The sequence below is a fragment of the Mus caroli genome, chromosome 15 (assembly GCF_900094665.2).
Source record: "Mus caroli chromosome 15, CAROLI_EIJ_v1.1, whole genome shotgun sequence".
Classification (NCBI taxonomy): Eukaryota; Metazoa; Chordata; class Mammalia; order Rodentia; family Muridae; genus Mus; species Mus caroli.
In genome coordinates, this window is record NC_034584.1 from 34,754,141 (window position 1) to 34,761,242 (window position 7,102).

Below are 7,102 nucleotides of genomic sequence, written 5' to 3' on the forward strand. Positions count from 1 at the left end.
ACTATGGTTTCTTGGATGAACATAATCCACATGTAGGGTAACCCCAATGAAACTCCTTTACATGAATATATGCATATATATTTAAGAAGCTTATAAAACAGTAGGCTTCTATATGCTTTCATATGTTTTCTATATGGTTTCAAACATCCATAGTGCTTGTTATCTTTTCCCTGAATCCCTCTTCTTTCCATCCTTAACAACTCAACTACCCTCCCACCCCATGCGCGTAGAAATTATTTAATTTTAACCCAGGGTCTTCACCCTGTCTTTAATCTTTTAGTTCTTGTATAACACATGCATAAAACCTTTATATTTACAAAAAGCCTTAAACAACATGAGAGTTAGGCAGATACCTACCCTTTATGGTATTAGAATCTACTTTCTTATTGACAACCATAAGTTCGTTCTTTCTTTCTTTCTTTCTTTCTTTCTTTCTTTCTTTCTTTCTTTCTTTCTTTCTTTCTTTCTTTCTTNCTTTCTTTCTTTCTTTCTTTCTTTCTTTCTTCTTTCTTTCTTTCTTTCTTTCTTTCTTTCTTTCTTTCTTTCTTTCTTTCTTCTTTCTTTCTTTCTTTCTTTCTTTCTTTCTTTCTTTCATTCTTTCTTTCTTTTTTCCCTTTCTTTCTTTTGAACATATGAAGCTGTTTAATTAGGTTAACATTTAGAAGCCCAGCTTGTGAGGATGCATCCCGTTTGTCAGGGAGATCTGAGATCGCAGGCAGCCCTGGAGGTGAAGAACAGCTTTCATGTTCGACAGAATCTGCGAGTCCACAGCTTTCTGATCAGCCTTCCGCTGCTCTGTAACCTCGTATTTCTTACTATGTTTTATCTGGGCTGCTCTTAAGCTCAATTGGTCAGCCCTAGGATTATGGTATTATGTATGGCTCACCTAACCCTTGGCGGCTTCTCTTCCTCCTCCTACACCTTCTTCCTCATCATCATTCTCCTCCGACCCCAAGCCTGAGAAACCTAAGCCCCACCTTTTGGCCCAGATATTGGCTGTTGGCATCTTTATTTACCAATCAGAAATAACTTGGGAGAAGGGGCACAGGTCTACATGCAGATTCCAGGTCTTGGGGGTTGGCACTTAGCATTACAATAGACAGCAAGGCCAAACCTCAACACCCTTCAACCACATTATTCTCTTCCCTGCCTTTGCATCACAACTTGTCAAAGTGCTTTGGATTTTTCCCTGTTCAATCACATTAGGGCAACAAGAGGCCTGTGATTGGACAGGGAAAAGGGAGGCAGAGCTAAGAGTGATGGAGACAAAGAGTGCCTCAGGGGAGAAGAAGGAGGAGAATGGAGACGGATGTGAACTAGCAGTGGCTGGAATCAGCACAGTTATGATATCATAAGATTAGAATAATTGGATAAAGCTTTTATCATTATCAATTGGCTCTGAAATTATTGTATTGGCATCTTGTAAATTGTGATTGTATTGATACCTAAATTTGATTGGTTAACTATAAGCTTTAAGAGTTTTAATTCTACCTGGTTAATTGGGTGTTGTGATGGCCGACTGTGGGGTGTGTGAGGCATTGTGTGGTAGCAGAGGAACGGGGAGGGGGTGGTTGCTGGAGGGTTGGTAGGATGACAGACAGCTGAAAGCACCCGTTGGGATCCCTGTGGCCCCAGCGAGGCCGGAGAGTTGGCGGGTTGAGCGAAGCAGGAGAGTTGGCGGATTAGTTTTTAATATTTCTCGCAACATCAAAGCACAGAAAATAAGTGTTTTCAGAGTGCTCAGCTGCAAACTGGCTGTGCATATCCCACCTTCCCCACAGGGTTCAGGTGCCATTGCAGAAAAGCAGGTGGAAAGATTTTTAAGAGCCAGAGTTTGGGGAAGAGCAGAGTGAAGAAGTGTCATTGGACATGACGTGACCTCTGAACTCACGCACTCCCAGCAGATGTGGCTGCCTACATAAGACCTACACAGGAGAGAACCAGTCGGCACTCTAGCATGGGAAGGAATTCATGAGCCCTCGTCATCAATTGAGAACTGAGGACAGTGACAGGGCAAGGCACTGCAGAGGGTCCTCCATCTTGTATTCTTGCTGAGGCTACCTCAGGTTTAACTAGAATCTGATCTCCTTCATAGAGAATCCCATGGGAAATTACTCAACTCTATTCTAGAACCAAAGGTCAGGATGTCCTAGCTAACTTATCTTAGCTTCTGTTAAAACTGCTTGTTTCAAACTGCTTACTTCAGCAAAGCCCCCTGAAGCTATCTGTGTAGTGAGATGCCAGGATGTGGTTCCTGCCTTTAAAAACCCTGGTGGTTCTGGACTGGAAGGGAGGCACATCCAAGTCCTGAAACACTTGGGTGTCATCCCAGACAGTTGGAATAAAAATTTTCAATTGGATAAAGACTATGTCTGAGTGGTCATCTCTGGTGGGCTCCTCATAATACATGGATGGTTTCTCCTGGGCGTGAGAGTCTGTTTCCTTTAAGGATGGCAAGTCGTTACACTCTAGTGCATTATCCCAGACCCAGAGGTATATGGAGGTGAAGGGGAGTGAGTCTAGGAGGAGTTCGGGGAAGAAGACAGCTGTGGATACAATCAAAGTACATTGTCTGAAATTCTCAAAGAATTAATAAAAATATTTTTAAAAGCAGCCTGTCTTACTGCAGCAAAATAGAACCAGAGGATATCTTAGGTGAAATGAATTGAACACAAAAAAGACTGTCTTCTCTCACATGAGGAAGATTTTTAAACTAGAAATGAACTTAGAATTCTGAGTGCTAGAGGTTGGGTGGACAAGAGGAGGCTGGATTCGACCAGTATGCACTGTATGCTTGTGTTGAAATACTACATAGATCCTGTTAATATATACCAATAAAAGGAAGTAGAAAACACATATGGCAAATCCAGACTCAAAATAAGGCCCTGGAATAACTGACCAGATTGCCAGGACTGCACATTTTGACCAAAGATGAATATTCTGTAGGCATTCTGGACGCAACCTGGAAATGGTACGTCTGACAGCTTTAAATAGAGCAGAAAGCAGAACTTCTGGATTCATCCCAGCCGGTAAGGAAAGGCAGATGCTCAGTACAAATATTTTAGCAAGTTATAAAGACAGCAAGGAAGGAAAAGGTCAGGCTGAAAAGAGTGCTTTGTCAGATGAAACATGTGTTCAGGGGGAGTCACAGATGAGGTATTGCTGGTCTAACGGGAGCTATAACCCAGACGACTTTAGCCCAACTTGCCACACAGATGGCAAGCAGGGGGGAAATAAGGCAGTTAAGAGGAAACTGAGGTAGTTTAAGGAGAATGATAATACCCAGGAAATGAGGAAAACTGCCCATCAGATAGATCATGGAGATGCGCTTCAGAAGCACATTTGTACAGTGTGTGCTGCTCACAGCTCTTGCCTCCTACAGGAGCATCCCCTGGAAGAACCTATGCTAGGAAAAGTCTCCAGGAGCATGCAGATGGAGGTGTACAGGGAGGTGGATCTGGCTTTGCTGTTTTTTTCATTCTAAGAAAGAAACTGATATAAAAGGCTTTAATATTATTAAGAACTGCCTAGTTGAATTACAGAATGTTGTTAACATGAACATTACAAAGTAATTAAAGTCATATTGATTTATAGTCACTGAATTTTGCATAACATTTTCATACATACTTTTAATGAAAAAATACAGTTTTTAAAGTACTGTGTAGGAAATAATTTTGTTAAATAATCTTGTTAAAATATTAGTGCACAGATACATACTTATGGTTTAAAAAATTCTGAAAAGTTGTACTAAAAATGTTTGTAATAATTATAACTAATTGGCCAGATTACTGGTCTATGAAAATATATCTGTTTATCTTGGTATTTTGTTTTTTTTTTAATTAAGGAATGTTATTACCCTAATAATATAAATTGATTTAACATTTGGAGGGGAGATTGGGGATATTGACAAGTGATATTTTTCTTTTTAACCTTCCATTCTCAGAGACCTCATACTTACTGGTCCTCTGCTCCTGAAGGTGCTGAGCGCACTATGAATCACAGGACCTCCTCTGTCCCAGTCCTTTCTCCTGGGAATCCGGAATTGGGGCACTGACAGGCAGGGCAGGATGATGAATGGTTGAACTGAGAGGTCATGTGGAGCAGGACCTGGAATTGGCACTATGATAACTCAAAGCCCTCCTGCTACTGAAGTCTGGAGAGTAGAGGCTCAGAGCATGCTGGGAAGGGAGGAGGGGGTGGGGTGCGCAAAGGTGAATTCTCAGGAGCAGAATAGCTAAGGGAGACTGAGGAGGACTGAGGGACAGAAGGCACAGCCTCTTTACTGCACACCTTCAACTCCTCTTCCCAGCCTTATTTCATTTGCAGCTTTTAGAACATCTATAAAATTGAACTTTATTTTCTTTTTTTTGAACTTTATTTTCACAACAGATTGAAGTATATCTGTTTGCAGAGAGCTTTCTCAGTGACTGGTAGAAACCCAGAAAGAATCTGTAGGGCGGGGCTGCAGGAATGGACTGTGTGAATACTGCCAGTAGCTCCCCACTGCCCTCAGCCTCCAGGTTGTCCAGTATTTTCTTAGTCTCGTCCTATGGTGACTAGAAACTACCTTAGATTAGGTAATTTATGAATAATAAAAATGTATTTCTTACAGTTCTGGAGGCTGGGAAGTAAAAAAGTCATGGTGCAGATGATAAGGTACCCAATGCAAGGAAAATGAAACAGAAAGGAAGACAGACTTGATCTCAATAGGCTGAGATTGCTTTATTGGAACAGTGAGGGGCCCCAACCTTTCTGTGGGATGAAAGTTGAGCCCATTTAGAGGGGCTGGGGGGCATGTTTACACACACACACACACACACACACACACACACACACACACACACACACACACACACAGAGAGCTGTAACAGGGAGTTATAACTATTCTGCTGTGGTTTAAATAGAAGCAGCATTGTTTTGATGCCCTGGCACGTTGTTTCTGCTGGTGGAGTAGACTGGGCAGCCTGGAGCCAAGCAATTCTTTATGGTTAGAGGCTATTGCCCAATACAGCCTGGCTCAATACCTCATGACCCGAGTCTGTTACCCAATGCTGGGAAGAGTTTCTACAATACTCTCAAGATGGCACTTGTTGTTGCATATCTTTACATGGTAGAAAGCAGGAGGGGAAGGGATACATTTTCTTCCAAAACTCCTTCTATGTGGACACTAAGGCCATCTGTGATAGTGGAGCCCTCATGGCCCAACTGCTTCCTGTTACTCTTATACTGGAGATTAAGTATCAGTGTGAATTTTGGGGAAACAGAAACACTCAAGCCAGAACAGAAGACACACTGGACACAGAGAACTGTGGATGGAAATTCCCATTTAGGAACTGGTAGAACAAAATGAGAGAAAGGAAATGTTTCTCCAAAGCAAATGAAACTCCTGACTCATACCTACCTTCAACTGTAGTTTTGTGGATTTCTGTAAAGACGCTTCAAGGTGAGGAATTTTACAATGCAGCTCTCCAACTCAGTATTCTGAGTTCTGTTGTGCAGAACTTTGCCTAATGTGCTTGACAACCTTGGCGTAAAAGGGACTATATAAATGCATCATCAATGTAATACTATAAATTGAATTAGTGTCCATTCTGTTCTGCTTGGTTCCTTTCTAGAGCTGACTCTCTGCGGTGACTCTTGTTAGCTCTCTCCTTACAGAGAACTGACTGTTCTGCTCTTGCCTTTGTCATGTGGCCCATTTGGTAGTTTCTATTCCTTCTTCATTTTCAAGTCGAGCAGCCTATCATGTTCTGATTTGAAGTTTAGAATTATGACATTTGCATTTAGCCCCCCTTGGTCTTCTGGGAGTGAACTGTTCGTGTATTTTGAGGACCAAAGATACCAGTCTGCCTACTTGATTACTGACAAGGTCAAACAGTAGCTCAACAAATTAGGATACTTACATTTTTTTTCCTAATAAGCTCCTAGTTGCCTTTTAACACCATAAATCCATCTGTGCTATAATTCAGAAAAATATAAATTTCCTGAATTATGGCATTAGTATCTACAATATCAGCGAAAGATTTAGCATGTTTGATTAATCTCCTAGTGTCTTTACTCTATTACAAAGTTAGTGTAGCTTCTCTCCCTCCTAGGTGACTTGGCTATCTTCTATAGTTACCATCTATGTTGCTGGCCCCTGACATTTCTTTTATGTCCAATCAAGTTTTGAAGTCTTTTCTCTGTAAAACTCGAACCTTTTCTGAATTTTAAGTGTTTAGGTGGTTTATTTCTAGTCAATTCCAGTTTCCTGAGTCTAGCTTGAAGCACTTGCTAAGATATACAGATCAATCTTCAGAATGCTTTCTTCTAGATGGCTGGTACTTCTCTTACTGGCTAAGGAACCACAAGGCAGTTGTTTAGCAAATATGTCTCCATGTTAGCACTATAGAACTTTGTTCTCAGCATGAATGATTAGACCAGATCTGAACATCTGGCTGAAGACAGTCTATAAGCAAGGAGGTGATAACTAGCTCAAGCAGAGCAATGGAGATTAAAATGGCATGAATCAGGATTTCTGAGAAGAAACCTAGTGAACAAAGGCACTGAAACTATCAGGTAGATTGGTTGTGAGAGACAGAGATTGTGAGGAAACAGAAAGTATGAGTAAGTCAAAATGAGTGTGCAGAAGGCAAGTTGTACAATTATTCGCAGAAGTAGGAGATGCAGAAGGTGAGACAAACAATGTGATTTGTGATTCCAGAAGAGTTCTGTGGACCTTTGGGGAGGAGTGGATGACAAGATGATGGACCTAGAGAACTGCTTTGGAATCCAAGCTTCACACCAGCTCACCATTCCTGAGCAATGCCACTTCATAGAAGGCTCAAGACTTCAGGTATTTCCAAGTTCTGTAGATATTTCTTCATGTCTATCTTTAAATTATACATCTTATCCTTTAAATTGACGTAAAAGAACTTAAATGGAATGCCTGCTTTGTGTCCACTTAAGTTAGCAAAAGTTGTGAGTAAGATGCAAATGACCACAGGATCTTAAGACTTCTGGNGAGTGGAACACAGCTTCTGCTCCAATCCAATTGCACGCGGGACCTGAGACTACATTAGTTAGGGAAGCAGAAAAAACGGCCTGAGTAGGACCACAGGCC

The 7,102-nt window shown here is 41.4% G+C and overlaps 1 long non-coding RNA gene across 1 annotated transcript in view; it reads left to right on the plus strand.

Annotated features, from left to right (window-relative positions):
* Positions 1-2,859: 2,859 nt before the first annotated feature.
* The window catches only part of LOC110310135, a 65,676-nt gene continuing 61,433 nt past the window's right edge, over positions 2,860-7,102 (plus strand). Inside the window, exons 1-2 of the long non-coding RNA XR_002379808.1 lie at positions 2,860-3,029; positions 6,704-6,835. This is a non-coding gene — a long non-coding RNA (uncharacterized LOC110310135). The remainder of the gene's footprint in view (positions 3,030-6,703; positions 6,836-7,102) is intronic.